The 19,125-nt window shown below is 38.4% G+C and overlaps 1 pseudogene across 1 annotated transcript; it reads right to left on the bottom strand.

Annotated features, from left to right (window-relative positions):
* Positions 1 to 11,824: 11,824 nt before the first annotated feature.
* Positions 11,825 to 17,773, bottom strand: LOC308609417 (putative G-protein coupled receptor 160; annotated as a pseudogene). The gene is made up of 2 exons: positions 17,718 to 17,773; positions 11,825 to 12,664 (listed from the first exon to the last, which is right to left on the bottom strand). The product of its transcript is annotated as a putative G-protein coupled receptor 160 (transcript).
* Between the last annotated feature and the right edge of the window lie 1,352 nt (positions 17,774 to 19,125).

Below are 19,125 nucleotides of genomic sequence, written 5' to 3'. Positions count from 1 at the left end.
ATGGCTGGAGTTTAGGAATTTAGCCTTCTGGAACTGATCCTGGTTCCTGCTGTGGTGGTGAGACCCCTAGGGCCTTCATTCCCTATAGTGGGAATGTGGAAATTGGTTGAATCCAGAGCCAAGGGTTCTACCATGAAGGAAACCTAACCTGTCTAAGGGGCTTAGATGACCCTGCAGCTGAAGCTGTGGAGTTGACACCCTGCGCAGGGGTGGGATGGAGGATGCGACCCAGATTCAGAGGGGTCTGCAGATGCCAGCAGAGTGAGCTGAGGCTGAGTTGGCCAGGGAGCACCAGGACCCGACCAAGAGGAGAGAGACAAAAATGCAAGTTTCATCAGTCCCACCCATGGGCGGTGCAGGTCAGCATCACCAGCTGGACCCGGGAAAGGAGAGTCATCCTTCCCTCAGAAACCACCAAGGATACTGTGAGCAGCGTAAGAATTTCATAGACCCCCACCCCTTCCCACATCACCCAGGAGATTTGTGAACCATACATACGCCTTCCCCACCTTGGAAAGGAGCAGGGAAGTGGGGTGGAAATCTGAGAGACTGAGCATTTCACCAAAACGGACAGCATTATTTTAAACGAACCATTCACATGATAGCATCAGATTGCACTTACCAGATTAGATATAAATTCAGTGGTTTTTTTTTTTTGCCACTTACTATCCACTCCAGAGAGTGGGCACTCATGATAAAGATCAGATCAGATCGGCCAGAGAGAATAACTTAACCAAAGTCCCCATGCCATCTGAGGAGTGCGAATGAGTCTGATTTCAGCACACCATCCCCACCAACTCCTCCTCTGCCCAGCATCTCATCGGTCCATGTTTGAGAAGATTGGGGCACCCTTGCCTCATATTCCCCTTTAACTGAGGACAATGTTTCACATCCCATAAAGAGACCCCCCCCCCAAAAAAAAGGGAGCACAGAAGGAAGAACAGACCAGACAGACACACAGAGTGGAGTAACAGATGAGAGTTGTCACTGATGTGAGCAGCGCCTCCTCAAGGCCATCCTTGCCCTCCATAAGTGATGTCAGGCTCCATTCTCCTTTAACAAACAACACAGGCACCATTTTCCAAGGCCTGAGGCATGGAGCTTGGCTTCAGAAAATGGTTGTAGCACTGTGTACTGCTGGAGAAAATCACAGAACCACACGTTAGAGCCACTGTGCTTTCATAGTCTTCATTGTCTCCCAAGATCGCAGTGCTGTACAGAATGCTTTCTTTGTGACTCCCACACCTCCCCCAGTCCCTTCTGAAGGCTCCCAAGATTTCACCTCTCACCCTAAATTCTCTACCATGCATCTATCTCTTCACTCTTAGCCAAAGCACATTTCCCATTCTCAGGTGAGATCCAAGCATGCAGGGAGGGGGAGGGAGAAGTGCCTCAGTGCTGGACAGGAGTGTGGGATTCTGTTGTCTTGGCAACATTCTTCTGCTCATCCTCACTGGATCACTCATCTCAGGCAACAGCTCTGCTGGAAGGGCCAGGACCAACGGGAAATTCTTCTCTCCATCTTTCTCTCTTTCTGTGACCAGAGGCTGAGATAAAACACCGGTGTTGGTTACCAGGGAAACTGAAGCTTAATCCATCTGACTCAAGAGAAAAAGAAACCAACAAAAGAGCGGAAACTAAGGCACAGGATGTGTTGGGGGAGGCCACGCACAGACATGGAATTGTGATTCTCAATAGATGTGCTTCTCCCCAGTGTCCTGTGCGTGCACAAACATGTGTACTCACGAGCACTCCCTCCAGCCCAGAGCAGCACAGTGACTGTGGCATAAGGTTCGCAAGGGGGAGGCAACGGGGCAGGAATGGAGGCAAAAGCCAAATCTTGAGAGAGGAGGAGGAGGCACTACCTATCCTTTGAAATTATTGCCTACCATTTATCTCAATGTTTAAAAAAATAATAGACTTTATTTCTTTATTTCTTTTAGAGTTACAGAAAAATGAGCAAGAAGTACAGATGATTCCCAAATCCTCCCACCCTCACCTCCATAACCAGTTTCCTCTATTAGGAACATCTTGCATTAGTGTGGTACATCTGTTACAAGGGATGAACCAATGTTGATACCTTATTACTAGCTAAAGTGTATATTTTATATTTGGTTTCACTCTTTGACTTGCACTCTCTGGGTTTTGACAAATGTATAATGTATAATGACATGTATCCACCATCATAGCATCATACAGTATAATTTTACTGACCTAAAAATCCACTGGGCTACTCCTATTCATCCCTGCCTCTTTCTTGCTAAAAACCTCTGACAACCACTGATCGTTTTGCTGTAATTTTGCCTTTTCCTGAAAGTCAGAGTTGCATTGATATGTTGTAAAACCTTTTCAGATTAGTGTTTTTTACATAGTAATATGCACTTATGGGTCATCCATGTGTTTCTGTGTCATGATGGCTCATTTCTGTTTATCACTGAATACTATATTATTGTATGTCTGTACCACAGTGTCTATCCATTCACTAACTGAAGGACATCTTGGTTACTTCCAAGCTTTGGCAATTATGACTAAAGCTAGATAAACATTCATGTGCGGGTTCTTGTGTGGACAAAATTTTAAACTCATTTGAGTAAATATCGAGGAGCACAACTTTTGGATCATATGGTAAGTGGATGTTTAATGTTGTAAGAAACTGCCAAACTGTCTTCCAAAGTGTCTGTACCATTTTGCATTGCCACCAGCAATGAATGAGAGTTCCTGTTAACCCACATCTTCAACCACCATTTGATATATTCAGTGTGTTGGATTTAGCCATTCAAATAGGTGTGTAGTGGTATCTCACTGTCGTCTTAATTTGTAGTTCCCTAATGATACATGATACTGAATGTCATTTCGTAGGCTTATTTGCCATCTGTACATCTTATTTGGTGAGGTGTGTATTCAGATCTTTTGCCCATTTTAAAATCGTGTTGTTTCTTCATTTTTGAGTTTTAAGAGTTCTTTGTATATTTTGGAATACCAGTCCTTTATCACATATTTTTTACAAATATTTTCTCCCAGTCTGTGGCTTGTCACTTCATTCTCTGAACAGTGTCCTTCACAGAACAGAAATATTTAATTTTAACAAAGTCCAATTTATCAATTTTTTCTTTTGTGGGTTGTGCTTTTGGTGTTGTTTTTTAAAAATCATTCATTGCCAACCCAAAGTCACCTAGATTTTCTCCTACGTTGTCTTCTAGGAGTTTTATAGATTTGCATTTTACATTTAGGTCTGTGATCCATTTAAAGTTAATTCTTGTGAAAGTTGTAAAGTCTGTGTCTAGATTTTTTTTTTTGGCATGTGGATGTCCACCAAGGCTTACTCTGACGTTGCATTAGGTTCAGAGTCTTATCTACAATTATTTACAACTATTTATTTAGAGAAAACTCTACACTAAACAAACTTCATCTAAAAGAAAGTGCAGCCCTCTTCCAAACAGCTTAGGAACAGAAAAAGCAAACATATCCTCTCTTCAGATAAATCAGGCTGGAATTTACCTAGTGATAAACCGAATGAGCAAATTGATGGTGAGACGGTTGTTCAATACAGCAGCAGACTTAACCTATGCTTCAAAAAAAAAAAAAAAAAAAAACGGAACCCCAAATTGTACCTTTTTGAACACGGCTTTAGATGTTGCACTTCCTGCTCCAGGATGCATATGAGTTGAAAAGCAACATTCACGTGGATATGTGGCTCTTAGGTCATGTGGTACTAGGGACTTTCTAGTTATTTGCTCTTGGTCAGTAGGAGGAAGCCCAGTGATTTACCACCTGGAAAGATGTGTAAAAAGCCTGTTTGCATCTGAAATCTTTTGTTTATGAGCTGGAGACAAATATGTCACAGAAAACTCAAAGGAGGCAATGGGCCCAGAAGAGACCACAGAGGATCAGAATTTCAAAATTAGGGAAAAAGTCCTTTCAAAGGGTCCCTCATAGGATGATGCTGAAGCTTTTTAGTGCCATGTGGACTGTAGTTCAGTTCATGGCCTATAGAGGATCTCAAAGCATAGTTTTTGGATGGATAATAGATAGATGGAGTCATAATATCATGCAGGCATGGGTGGATCGCTGGACACTTAAATTCCTAGTTTCTCTGATGAGGTCACAAGGGTGCTTTCCAGTCCCTGTTAATTTATATGTTTTATATTTGCTTTTAGGCTTAAAGTAATAATCATTGGTGTTCACCAGGAAGAAGTTCTCTGTGCCAGTCTAGTTGCCCATCAGAAGAATATTGTGATCTGGGCTGAGTGCCTATCAGAGGACGCTACAGAAAACCAGTTAATCAATATAATCCATTATGCATCATGAGAAGTAGAGATACACATCTATAAGCTAATGTATATGCACATGCTCTAGTATCTATGAAGCCAGTGTGACAATTCTATTCATTTCATTCCACAGGGGAACACCCAGGCATGAGGACTTGTGTCTGAAGTTTCTCAGCTAACAGGAGCAGGAGCCACAACATGCCATTGTTCACCATTGTGGGGAGGAATCTCTGATTCCCACTGCGGGGAGAGTGTACCACCTGCCTGCCTCTGAAGGCACTTCTGTCCAATGCCTGGTTTTGGGTTTGGTTTAGTCATTCACTCAGATTATATCTTTTTTTCCCATGTTTGAGTCACTGCTCCTAGGTTCTGACCTTCAGTGGAATCCAGGAAGGATTTAGTGAGTTTTAGGGCACACTAATTTAAAATAATCCACTCACCATCTTAGTATTTTATAACTTCAGATAGAATCTAGAATCCAAAACTGTATTCAGACCACCAGCTTGACACAACTTACAATTGAGCTTTATCCTCCATAAACTCCCATGAGGAGATTCTGCTTCTGGCTACCATGGAGTAAGCCCAGTACTGCCTATCTCTCCTGCTGATTACAACTAAAGACTCTAGACAAATACACGAAGCATGTATGTACCTTAGGAATCAGAAAAGTAGGCAAAATAGATGAACTGTGGTAAAGAATCAAAACATGGAATCCATCCAAATGTATATCTTGAGGCCCAGACTTGTCTAACCTACCCGACTTCCCTGTTTGGTTGACTCAACATGTCTGAAACAGATCTCTTGGGTTTGTTGTATATTGTTTGTTTTTTACTAATATCCATCAACAAGTCCTCTTGATTCTATATTCAAAATATATCCTGAGGGCAGCTATTACTACCACCATTCTACAAGGAATTCCCATTTTCCTTTGAATGAGATCCATTCTCCTTAGTGCGGCCTGCCAAACCCTACACTTTCTGGCTTCTGCCTACCTCTTCAACCTCTCCCCTCATTCAGTACAATCTAGCCACACTGATATTTAACTGTTCCTTCATCATTCCAGACTTGGTTCCTTCATCATTCCAAACTTGTTTCCTTCACAAGGCTTTTCAATTTTCTGTTTCTCTGATGTGTTATCTTTCTATTGATGCTTTCAAATTTTCCTCTCATGCTTTGGCTTTCAGCTTGTGCTTTTCTTTGTTTCTCCTGTTTAGAGTTATTTAGTTTCCTTGATCAGTAATTTAATCCTTTTACCAAATTTGGGAATTTTTTGGCCATTTTTTTTCAAAAAACCTCTTCTGCCCCTTCTGTTCCTCCTGTCCTTCCTGTATTACAATTGCACATATGTTGGGATGTCTGATATTTTCCAACAGATCTCTGAGGCCTTGTTCACTCTTTAATCTCTGTTCTTCAGATTGAATAGTTTCTGTTGATCTATCTTCAAGTTTTGTGATTGTTTCTTTTGTTTGTCTGTTTGTTTTATTGAAGTATAGTGGATTTACAATGTTGTGTCAGTTTCAGGTGTACAGCAAAGTGATTGTGATTGTTTCTTTTGCCATCGCAGTTATGCTCCTGAGCAAATCTAGTGTTTTTTTTTTCATTTCAGTTATTACACCGTGCACCTCTAGAATTTCAATTGTTTTTCTCTCATAGGTTTTTATTTCTTTGTTGATATTCCCGATTTTTGACCCACATCCACAATTGTTTTCCTTGATTTTTTAAACATTTATTTCTTAAATTGGTTTGACATATTTGTAATAACTGCATTGAAGATGCTATCTGCTAAATTCAAAATCTAGTCTCACACAGTCAGATTCTATTGACTCATTTATTTTCTTGACAATGGATTATACCTTCCAGTTTTTTTCACTATTCTAGTTAATTTTTTGAAAGATGAACGTTCTAGATAATATGTTCTAGTGACTTTGTTTTGTTTTTCTGAACGTTGTTGGCTTTTTTTGTTTTGTAGTAATGGATAATTATCGTGACCTCACCTGGGCTCATACTGCTAAAACTGTCTCCCACATCCTGTGTGGGCAGTGATATTTCTACTTGACAGTCTCCCCTTCACCTGTGTAGTTTTGTATTCAGCCAATCATCTGGATAGGGTTTATGTTCATACAGCTCAATCCTAGGTTGCCAGATTAATATACCAGATGACCCATTAAATTTGGATTTCAGATAAGCAGTGAATAATATTTTAATATCTTTAAAATTCAAATTTAACTGGGCATTCTCTATTTTTATTTGCTAAATCTTGCAACCCTACTCAAGCCATAAGATCATCTCTTTCTGCCTCACAAATGGCGTGAGGGTTGAGGAATACATCCAAATGCACAGCAACATCCACCTCTCACAAGCTGTCCCAGACTTTCAGTTTTTGCCTGGCTCCCTGTGGTTTCCCACATGCATGCATATTTTAGCAGTCAGAGGGGTGGAGAATTTAACTTCTTGGCCCTTTCATGACTCTTCACTTCCAAACTCTCCCTGTAAAATTTCTATCTGGCCTGCCAACATCCCCAGATTGAGTACACCACCTCTATACAGTAAAGGTGTGGATTTTTACCTTCTGAGCTGGAGTGTAAGGATGAGACCACCCCCAGGAAAAAGGCCACAAAGTCACCTTCTTACCCAACACAGTAGCAGTATTTCATAAAGAAACACTTCTCAGGTTATTGTCTGTCAGTGCCATGAAATGGTTGTTTTCAATAATTTTGCCCAGGCTTTTACTTGTGTTCTGTGAGCATGAATTGTGCAAACTCCTCACACCACCATTCCTGGAAGGAGAATCTCCAAAGGGTCAATTTTTAAAGACAAACAGAAAGCCCAGATAAGTGAGTCAATCGGTGCTGCTTGAGTACCTACAATGTGCCTACATCCACTTAACTGGATGTCTGAGGTACATAAGAGTAATGCATTGTGGTCACTGTCTTCAATAAGCCTACGGTTGACCTGGGAAGTCATCTGTAATGACATTGTACATTGCTAAAACAAAGCACAGTTTTTCTGAGCAGAAAGGTTTTGCAGTTACTTATGAGTGAAAGTGGATTTTAAATTACCAAAGCCTGGTATATGCGGCCCTAAGCTATTCTGGGTACTGAAAACTGTGATTCTCTCTGTGTGAGATGGCCAAAAAAGGTCAAAGTTGTAGCCATGCAACATATTCACAACTCAATACAGGAGTCTCTCTAGCACCTAGGACCTACACAGATAATATCTACATTAGAATTTACAGAAAAAATGAGGTATTCCTTCTATCAGAGCCATCACAAAGATAAATTTCTCTTTGTAATGTAAGCAAATAGTTATGCCCACCATGTTCCAGGGATATTCTAGAAGTGGGAAATGAAAGAAGAATAGATCCTAGTCCTTGGCATCTGGGATCTCACAATCACTTGGGGCAGACAAACATATAAAAAGAAAAGCAGTGGAAGTGCAAAGAAAGGACACAGGGGAAGGGGACCCTGTAAGAAAACACACACAGAAGTTGTGGCCAAAGAAGCAGGAGCAAGACAAAGAGCAAAGTTTCGTTTTGAGTGTGAAAGAGCTCACCTGCACTCATCCAAGGTCACTGACCACTGAGGTCATGTCCTTGATTATGCTGCTGTAAGCCGAGTGACATCTACAACCACTCACTGAAGAACTAAAGTAACCTGATGGCAGTGTTATATTCATCAAACAAGTATTTATTTATTTATTTATTTATTTATTTATTTATTTATTTATTTATTTATTTTTTGCAGTATGTGGGCCTCTCACTGTTGTGGCCTCTCCCGTTGCGGAGCACAGGCTCTGGACGCACAGGCCCAGCGGCCATGGCTCACGGGCCCAGCCGCTCCACGGCATGTGGGATCTTCCCAGACTGGGGCACAAACCCATTTCCCCTGCATCGGCAGGTGGACTCTCAACCACTGCGCCACCAGGGAAGCCCCAAACAAGTATTTATTGAAGCCCAACTCTGTTCATCAGTCATTTTGTATTTAGGTTTATGAAGGGGAAAATGTGGAGAATACAATGGTATCAGAGTATTCTGGACAAAATATGGGGATATAAGCCATCACCAACCACTACCACCCCCAACCCCATTCTCATGAACATAAATTTAAGCAGAGACTTTCTATGTTCACTCATTTTCAATATATTATTTCTTATGAACAAATTGAACCTATAATAATAGCTATAGTGTTTTGGGTGAGTAGCATGTTTCACCATCACTCATCTGCTGGGTACCAGGCTCCAGGCACTGGGTCAGGCAGGATCTGGAGACACAGGGATGATTCTTGCAGGGAAACAGTGTTTGAATAGCTCATAGTCTAGTAATCAGACAGCCACAAATTAAATATTTGAAAAATAAATGTGATGAGAGCCGTGGCAGGAGTGAGCTAGGGACTCTCAGAACACAGAGAAGAACCATGTAATCCGGGTGGTCAGGAACAGCTTCACAGAGGGAGTAATATAATATTACTACTCACATTTACAGATGAGATAACTGAGGATCAGAGAGGTTAATTCATTCACTCAGCATTATATACCCAGACAGTGATAGAGACAGTTATCCACCTAAGCCTGTTTAAATGCGAAGTACTATGAAAATGCACCATGCATTACAAGAATCCTTCCCTCTTTTTTAAAAAAAATTTATGTATTTATTTATTTTTGGCTCAATTGGGTCTTTGTTGTTGCGTGCGGGCCCTCTCTAGTTGCAGCGAGTGGGGCCACTCTTCATTGCGGTGCGCGGGCTTCTCCTGTTGCTGAGCATGGTCTCTAGGAGCAAGGCTTCAGTAGTCGTGGCACACGGGCTCAGTAGTTGTGTCTCGTGGGCTCTAGAATGCAGGCTCAGTAGATGTGGCCAGTTGTGGCACATGGACTTAGTTGCTCTGCAGCATGTGGGATATTCCCAGACCAGGGTTCAAACCCGTGTCCCCTGCATTGGCAGGCGGATTCTTCTTTTTAAAATTTATTTTATTTTATTATTATTATTATTATTTTACAAATTTATTGGAGTATAATTGCTTCACAATGGTGTGTTAGGTGGATTCTTAACCACTGCACCACCAGGGAAGTCCCCTTCCCTTTTATTATTATCCTGTTTTTCAATCCACATTCACCACCTCTACTTCAACTTGGTCCTGCTTTTACTTTGATTCTTGCCTTTCTATTTTTTATTTTGAGATTTTATTGCAACAGTTGTAAATTCACATGCAGTTGGAAGAAGTAATACCGAGAAGATTTTGTAAAACTACAGTACAACGTCACCAATTGATATGGGTGCAGTCCACTGATCTTATTCAAATTTCCCAGTTGTACTCGTTTGTGCATGTGTGTGTGTGTACTTTGTGCTATACAATCTTATCACATGTGTAGGTTTTTGTATCCAACACCACAATTAACATACTGAAGTGTTCCTTCATCACAAGGATTCCACCTATGATTCTTCGATAATGACACACATTTCCCCACCCTACCAACCTTAAACCCCTTAACCTGGCAGCTACAAATATGTTCTACGTTTCTAAAATGTCCTCATTTCAAAAATGATACAATAATGAAATCATACAGAATGTAATCTTTGGAGTTGTCTTTTTCTTCTTTTCCTTCAGCATAATTCCCTGAAGATTAATCCAAGTTGTTGAGTGTATCAGGAGTTTGTTCTTTTTTATTTCTGAGTAGTACACTGTGAAATAGATGTATCACAGTTTGTTTAACCATTCACCTGTTGAAGGACATCTGGGTTGTTTCTAGTTTGGGGCTATTACAAATAACACTGCTATGAACATTTGTATAACAGATTTTTGTGTAACCATAAACCTTTATTTTTCTGGGGTAAATGCCCGAGAATAAAATTGCTAGGACCCCTGGAAATTGCATAATTAGTTTTGAAGAAACAGCCAACCTGTATTGCAGAGTGGCGGTATCATTTTACACTCCTATGGAAAATGTACGAGAACAAGCAATCCAGATTATCCTCATCTTTACCAGTGTTTGGATTGTCACTAGTTTTTATTTTGGCCAGTCCGATAAGTGTGTAGGGCTATCTCCTTGTCATTTTCATTTGCTTTTCTCATTGCTAACGGTGCGTAATATATTTTCGTGTGTGTGTGTGTGTGTGTTTGCCATTTTATATCTTCTACAATGAAATAGCCATTCATATCTTTTGTCTATTTTCTATTGGGTTTATTTTTTAACTTTGTTTTTTAAAGAATTCTTTATGTACTCTAAATACTAATCCTTCTTCAAATATGTGGCTTGCAAATATTTTCTCCCAGTCTGTAGCTTGTCTTTTCATCATATTCACATGAGTTTTCTCAGAGCAAAAGTTTTTCATTTTGATGAGGTTCAATTTATCATTTTTCCTTTTATGTATCATGCTTTTGGTGTCAAGCCTAAGAACTCTTTTCCTAGCCCTAGACCTCAAAGATTTTTCTATGTATTTGAAATATTTTTATTGTTTTATGTTTTACTTTTATATCCATATTCTATTTTGAATTAACTTTTATATAATGTGTGAAGTTTAGGTCCAGATTCATTTCTTGAGCCTATGGATGTCTGATTGCTCTAGAATCATTTATTGAAAAGGCTATCCTTCTTCCATTGGATTCCTTTTGTACTCTTCTCAATTCAGTGTATTTGTGTGGTTCTATTTCTGGACTCTCTATCTATTCCACTCACATGTGTATCTATCCCTCAGCAAGTATCACACTGTCTGGATTACTGTTGTTAAATAGTAAGTCTTAATATAACACCTACTTTACTCTTAATCAAGATTATTTTAGCTGTCCTTGGGCCTCTGAATTTCCATATAGATTTTAGAATAGATTCATCTATATCTACAAAACATCCTTCCTGAGATTTCGATAGGAATCACATTAAACCTATAAGTCTGTTTGGAGAGCCTTGACCTCTTTTCTAGTAGAACCTTCCAATCCATGAACACGGTAGGTCTCTCTGTTTAGGTCTTCTTTAGTGTCATTTGTCAATATGTTATGATTGTCATCATGTGGATCCTGCATATGTTTTATCAAGTGTATAGGTAAGTGTTTCATTTTTTTGGAGTGATTTTAAAAGGTAATGTGGGTTTAATTTTGGTTTTCTCCAATCATTTTTAGCGTATAGAAATGCAATTATTTTTTAACCTTGATAAAAATGTTTATTTAAGGTCATATTTTAAAGATGGCAGTGAATCTCAGATTTACAGAACAGTTTGCAACTAGCAGTGTTTTGGGTAACAGAAACATCAACATGGCCAAAAGGTTAATTCTTTTCACTTTAGTGTTAATAACAAACTAATATTTGTAATATAAAGTGTTACTGAGCAGGTATAAACACTGGAAGTATTTTGTTTTGCTTTTAAAATCACTATTTAACAAATAATATCATAGCCCCAAAAGGTAAATTCTGAAAAGTTATGAAAATTAGGGGAGAGGAAGCTTCAGTTCCATTTTTTCACGTCTCAGTTGTCATTCTTTCCTGTTTGTAAAAGTATGATTCTTATTGTAGTTGTAAATTTTGATTAGTTTTAACATGACAACATATTAACAAATTAATTTTTCCCAGCTTTATTGAAATATGAACGGCATATAATAAATTATTTTGGGTGTAGGCTTTTCAGTTTGCTCAAGATTATGAATTGTAAGTGGAATGATGAAGCATTTCCAGTTGATAAGTGGATCTACAGGTAATGCGGTATCTCCCAAATTAAGCTTGTGGCAATCAAACCAATAAACTGCAGCAATGAGAAAACTATTGAGAAAATACAACCAGGGAATGTTCATCTCAGTGTAGGCTGGAATGTGTACTTTAAGTAAAAGGATGGTTACTTGAAGTAGTGCAAATGGCAACCGGGTACCAAGAAAACAGATACTAGCTTGGTCAGGAATACTTGTTTAGAGCTCACAGTGTAACTAGCAGAATGAAAGGGAAAATATAGGATAGTCTCATTCATATAGGAAGTTATCCTAATAGCCTGTACCAAGGTAATGACTTCTGACCAAGAGGTTATAAAAGCCACAGATAAAATCATCATCATGAAAAATGACAGACAGTAACTGAACATTGAAGTAGAAAGGACATTGAAAAGAATAAACATTCTGTGCCTTCAGGCTTTGGTAGATAGCTGCATCTCCCAAAAGATAAGCAAGGACTGAAATATAAATTCAAATGACTGTGAAGAAATAAAATCATTTTTGACGATTAAATGGAAGCTTGGCAGTTTTGGAGAGATTCAGGTAATAATTTGTACAAACTCAGGAAAACTCTATAATAGAAAAAGCCATAAGTAAAGGAAATAATTTGACTAAATCGGCAGATGTGGTATTTAGTAAACCTAATGCCAAAAAGTACAAGACTCCAGGAAGTAGGATAGCATGGAAATGTTTACCAAAAATAAAAGATGAATGCTAGTGAGATGCAAGAAAAAAGAAAAGAAAACAAACAAACAAAAAGAACCTGTAAAATTCTGTTATGTGTTTTTTTTCTTCTCATTCCTAGTTGGAAGATATTTAACAATATGTTCCCAAGTAAAATCAAGAATAGCAAACAGCTGACATCTAGGGGCTGGTTGGTTTGATTGAAGTGGCAGTAAAAAGAGCAGTCCTCTAAAGAAAAACTAGTCATGTTTTCTAAATTTCAAAAGGCCTGCTGAAATACATATGATAAAACACTGCTTTATTTTATTTTCCATCCTTTGCTTTCTCCAGTGGGTCTTTCTGATGATGTTTATGTTTTATTTCAACTTCACTGCCTTCAATTACCTTACTTTTGATTCCTTGCATTTCATTTTGCTACACCACAATGCCCGGAGCATAAGTTCCGAGTCACTGGCACAAATGTGGAGGAAGGCAGTGCATTTCCTCTTAGCTATACTTTTCCCAGCAGGTCATCTCCACCTGGTTGCATCCCCCTGAATGCGGAGGAATGACCCTGCAGCCACTTCTGGACACCACCCCAGACATAGCTGCTCTGGCTGGTGCTGGGCTTCCCAGGCGCTGGGGGCCCGACCAGATGTGCCATGAGGTCACCGCCACAGGACCAGCAGCCCTGGACCCCAGGTGACTGCCCCAGGGAGAGGCAGGAACCCCTCACACCCTCTTGGCTCTGTCCCGCCCACCCTGTGCAGTGCCCTGGAACAGAGGCAAAGGTGTGGGGCAGGGAGCAGGGCCACTGGGACCAGTTACAATCCTATCTAAGTTCTGAGGGTTCTGAGGGCTCTTGACCAGGAAGTGCTAGCCTAGGCTCCAAGCCACAATTGACTTTTGAGTGCTGATTTTGTATCCACAGACATGATTTAACTCAATTTTTGTTTTTTGCTTTGGGGTTTTGTGGGTGCTTGGGAGTGTGTTTTTTGTTTTGTTTTGTTTTGTTTTTTTTGTTTTTTGTTTAGGTTCTTTTTTGTAGTTTTCTTGCTATATTCTATGTAGGCAGTGTCATGTGCAGATATGGACAGTTTTATTTCTTCATTTCCCGTCTATATGTTTTTCATTTCTTTTTCTTATCTTACTTATTTTAAGGGCTAGAACTTCCTTTTTTTGAATAAGAGTGGAGAGGTTGGTCATCCTTTCCTTGTTCCCAATCTTAGTGGTAACCATTCAGTCTCTCACTATTAAGTATGAAGTTAGCTGTAGGGTTTTTGTCGATGTTCTTTACCAAGCTTAGGTAATTCATCACTATCCCTAATGTTCTGAAAATTTGTTATCATGAATTGGTGTTGGATTTTGTCAATAATCTTCTCTGTTCCTGGATGTAATCATTATTTTTCTTGTTTAGCCCTTGTGGACTACATTAATTGATTTTTTGAATGTTGAAACAACACTGCAAACCTGGAAAAACTCTCACTTGGTCATGATGTATAATTTTTTTATACAGTGTTAGATTTGTCTTGCTAATATTTTGTTAACAATTTTTGTGCTTATATTCATGAGGGGTTTGATACATAATGGCTTTTTTGGTATTGTCTTTGTCTAGTTTTCGTGTCTGGTTAATATTGGCCTCATCAAATGAGTTGGGAAGATTTTCCTCCTTTTAATTTTTGACAGAGGTGTGACTTCTTTAACTGATTCATATAATTTTCTATTTAAATCATCTGGGCATGGAAAATTTTTTTGGAATTTTTTTTAAATTAAAAATTCAAGTTTTTTTTTTCTTGAATAGGTTTAGTGCTATTCAGATTATTTATTTACTCTTCTTTGAGTTTTGATACTTTTTGGTTTTCGAGGAATTGGTCCTTTCCTTCTAAATTGTTGAGTTTATGAGCATATTCATAGTATTCCCATATTATACTTTGTAATAGCTGCAGACTCTGGAACCATATCCTCTGTTTAACTCCTGGCACTGGTGATTTGTGTCATCTCTCTGGTATTTTTGTCAGTCTTGCTAGAGGGTTGTCAATTTCAGTGACAGTTTTGAAAAATGAATAATTTCTTTGATAGTCTCTGTTGTTTTCCTATTTTCAATTTGATTTCCATTCTGGTGTTGATTATTTCCTTTCTTGCGATTTCTTTTGGTTTATTTTTCTCTTTTTTCCTAGTTTCTTGGGATAGAAACGTTTACTTGAGACCTTTTCTCTTTTCTAATATAAGCATTTAGTGCTATAAATTTCCCTGTCATCACTGTTCCAGCGACTTCATTTTTATTCTGTTCCATGTATATTTTATTTCCTTTATGATCTCCTTCTTGACTCATGGACTATTTATAAATATGTTGTTTCATTTCAATGTGTTCAGAGATTTTTCCTGTTGTCTTTCCATTATTGATTTCCCATGTTGTTCCATTATGGTCAGAGGACCCGCTCTGTAGGAATGATATCATTTTTTTTCAACTTGTTAAGGTTTGTTTCATGGCCCAGGATAAAGGTCTATGTTGGTGAATGTTCTGTAGGTACTTGAAAAAAATGTATTCTGCCTGTTATTGACTGGAGTGTTCTATATATGTCAATTAGATTGTGTTTTAGTTGACTGTATTTTCAGATCTACAATATTACTTTTGATATTCTATTTATCAACAGTTGTTTTATCAGTTGCTCAGAGGACTTTGATTTGTCTAATTTTCCCTTGATGACTCTTCTCTCTTTTCTGCTCTTGGGGAAGCTGTTCACGTAGACAGCAGGTCTGGATGGTACCAGGGCTGAGGGTCAATTTGCTAGGACAAATTATTTAATGCCTACTTAGCTTCAATAGTGTACAAAATACAGCTCTTTCCATTATTTCTTCAAATATTCTTTCTGCCACTTTCTCTCTCTCCTCCTTCTGGGATTTCTGTGATGCATGCATTGGCTCTAAAGATGGCACACCATAGTTCTCTTGGTCTCTTTTCATTTTGCTTCATTATTTTCTCCTTCTGAGAGTCAGAATGGATGATCTCAAGTGCCTGGCCTTCAAATTTACTGATTCTTCTGTGATTTTAAATCTGCTGTTGAAAACCTCTACTGAATTTTAAAAAATAATTATTTCACCTCTTTTTACTTTTCTTAATGTGGCCACAAGAACGTTTAAAATTACCTGTGTGGCTCCTGTTATGTGTTCCTGTGTGTGTGTGTGTGGTGTGCATGTTTATTTATTTTTAGGAGCAATTTTGGTTTCACAGCAAAATTAAGAGAAAAGTATAAAAATTTCCCAATTACTCCCTGCCTCTACATATGCATAGCTTCCCGCATTATCAACATGCCTCACCAGAGTGACACATCTGTTACGGTTGGTGAACTCACATTGTCACATCCATCATAAGCACCCAAAGTCCATAGTTTATATGAAGGTTCACTCGGTACTGTGCATTCTATAGGTTTGGAAAAATGTATAAATGACATGTATCCATCATTATAGAACAATATAGAGAGTTTTCACTGCCCTAAAATTCCTCTGTGTTCCACCTATTCATGCCTCCCCACCTGAAACCCTAGAAACCACTGATCTTCTTATTGTCTCCATAGTTTTGCCTTTTCCAAAATATTGTGAAGCTGAAATCTTACAGGTGTGTAGCTTTTTTAGATTGGTTTCTTTCACTTAGTAATATGCATTTAAGGTTCCTCATTGTCTTCTCATGGCTTGACACTTCATTTCTTTTAAGCACTGAATAATATTCCATTGTCTGGATGTACCACAGTTTATGTTTTCATTATACCTACTGAAGGTTGAACTTGGAGGTTGCCTTCAAATTTTGGCAAACATGAATAAAGCTGCTATGAACATACATGTGCATGATTTTTTGTGGACATAAGTTTTAAAATTTTTTGGGTAAATACCAAGGGGTGTGATTCCTGGATAATATGTTAGAGTGTGTTTAGTTTCATAAGAGATTGCCAAACTGTCTTCAAAAGTTGGCTATACCATTTGTATTTCCACCAGCAATGAATGAGAAGTCCCGTTGCTGTACATTCTCACCAGCATTTGTTCTTGTCAGTATTCCAGATTTTGTCCATTCTAATAGGTGTGTAGTGGTATTTCATTGTTTTAATTGGAATTTTCCTGATAACATATGATGTGGAGCATCTCTTCTTACCTTTATTTTCCATCTGCATATCTTCTGAGGTGAGATGTTTGTGAAGGTCTTTGGCCAATTTTTTTGATTGAGTTTTTTGGGTTTTTATTGTTGGGTTTTAAGTGTTTGTATATTTTGTATAACAGTCCTTTATCGGATATGCTTTTGTAAATATATTCTCTCAGTCCATGGTTTGTGTTATCATTCTCCTGATAGTGTCTATTGCAGATAAGATGTTTTAAATTTTAATTAGGTCCAACTTATCAATTGTTTTTAATGGATTGTGCCTTTGCTGTTGTATCTAAAAAGTCACTGCTGTATCCAAAGTCTTCTAGACTTTTTTTCTTACGTTATCTTCTATGAGTTTTACAGTTTTACATTTAGGCCTACAATCTATTTTAGTTAATTTCTGTGATGTAGTGAATTTTTCATTTGTTATCTGACATTCCAGCTCCAGAATTTTATTGATGACTTTTCACAGTTTCAATCTATTTATTACAATTTTCTATTTTGTGAGACATTGTTCTCCTGATTTCCTTTAATTCTTTATTTATAGTTCCCTTTATCTTTTTGAGCATATTTAAAGCAGGTATTTAAATGCCTTTTCTAGTAGTTCCAATACCTGTTCTTCCTCAGGGACCGTTTCCACTAATTATTTATTTTGTAAATTGTACTGTGGACAAAGAATGTCACCTGCCATATCAGTAAACAAAGGGTGTTGCAGCCATCAAGCCATCAGCCACTGCAGATGCCCCCCACCCTGAAGGTGTACCCTGAGGGGATTCAGGATGGAGAAAACAAGATACTGCCCCTAGACAGTTAAGGTGCACATCAAAGGAATGACTTCAATGAGCCCCAACTCTTGCATCTTCCCATACATAGAAAAGTGCCTAATTCATTAACTTGAGATGTCTGGTTTTTCCTTCCAACTACCTAGTGATTTTTGGCAGAAACTCCTATATATCCCGGCTCCTTCCTTACCTTGCTGGAGTTGTCCCTGATTGCTGAGAGGCTGTCTCCCAGGCTGAAGTCCTCATTATGTCTACTGAATAAAACATATTTCTCAACTGTTAGCTTGTGCAATTGTTTTTCAGTTGACAGTACATAGGTTCTTATCTCTTCTCATGCTTTGAAATTTTTGTTGAAAACTACATTTGGAATGTTATAAAGAGGCAACTCTGGAAATGAGATTCTCCTCCCTTTCTTGAGTTTATTGTTGTTTGTATTTTTATGGACTTTTAAAAATTATTTTTGAGAGACTCTATCCTTTGCCATATGTGGTCATTGATGACTCTATCTCATTACCTTTGTTCATTAGCTTTTATTAGTTCATTTATTTGTTCATTAGCTTTTATTTCATTAGCCAGTGTTTTCACAGAGAACCCTTTAAATGTCTGGATTAAAAAAAAAAACAACTCAGTCTTTTCAGGTAGGCTATGTGTGTGCATTTGGGCACAACTTCAACACTTACCTAGGCAGATTACAACTATGTGTTCACCTTCATTTCTTGTTTATACACACACACACACACACACACACTGCACATACATAAGGGAAGAGAGAAGAGAGAGAGAGAAGAATTTAGTATAAGGAATTGAAGCATATAACTTGTAAGACAGAACAGCAGGCTGAAAATTCAGGTGAAAGATGATTTTACAGTCTTGAGTCTGAAATCTGCAGGAAAGGCCATCAGGTAGGAAACTCAGGCAGGATTTCTATGCAGCAGACTTGAGGAAGAAAAAAAGCTTGTTCAGGAAACCTTAGACTTTGTCCTTAGAGCTTCACCTTGGCTGATACCCACCCAAATAATGAGGAGTAATCTGCTTTACTCCAAGTCTACTAACTGTAAATATTAATCACATCTAAAAATATCTTCACAGCAACATCCAGACTGGTGTTTGGCCAAACAACTGGGCACCATAGCCAGGCATGTTGACAAAAAATATTAACTATCACAATTTGCATGTAAAGGTTTTTGAGGAACACTCTCCCTGAGGTCACTTCTCTGACATGAGAGAGATCTGAATTAGGTGAAAAAAAGGTAAGTCCATTGCATTAGACCTTCAGGGATCCACCAGACATTTCCAAATGGACAATCACAATTCTTTGAGAACAAGGATCTGCTGCTTTCACCAGCACCAGGAAACCACACTGGGAACATGGGTTGACATCAAACCCGGGAGGTGGGGTGGGACGAAAGTAAGTTAAAATGTCACAATGCACTCCTACCAGGTTTTAGTCACTTTTTTCTTGTTTAAGCATTTGATTTGTTGCTATAAACCTTTGACTGTTTTCCAGACATCTGAACAGTTGATTTTGACATTGATTTTACCAGTGTTTTTGTAGAGGGATGGTCCTTTGGAATTCCCTACTCTGACATTTTTGTTGA

This window comes from Mesoplodon bidens (assembly GCF_964165515.1).
Source record: "Mesoplodon bidens genome assembly, chromosome: X".
NCBI lineage: Eukaryota > Metazoa > Chordata > Mammalia > Artiodactyla > Ziphiidae > Mesoplodon > Mesoplodon bidens.
The sequence above is the reverse complement of the archived record's forward strand: the minus strand, read 5'-3'. Positions and strand labels throughout refer to the sequence as shown.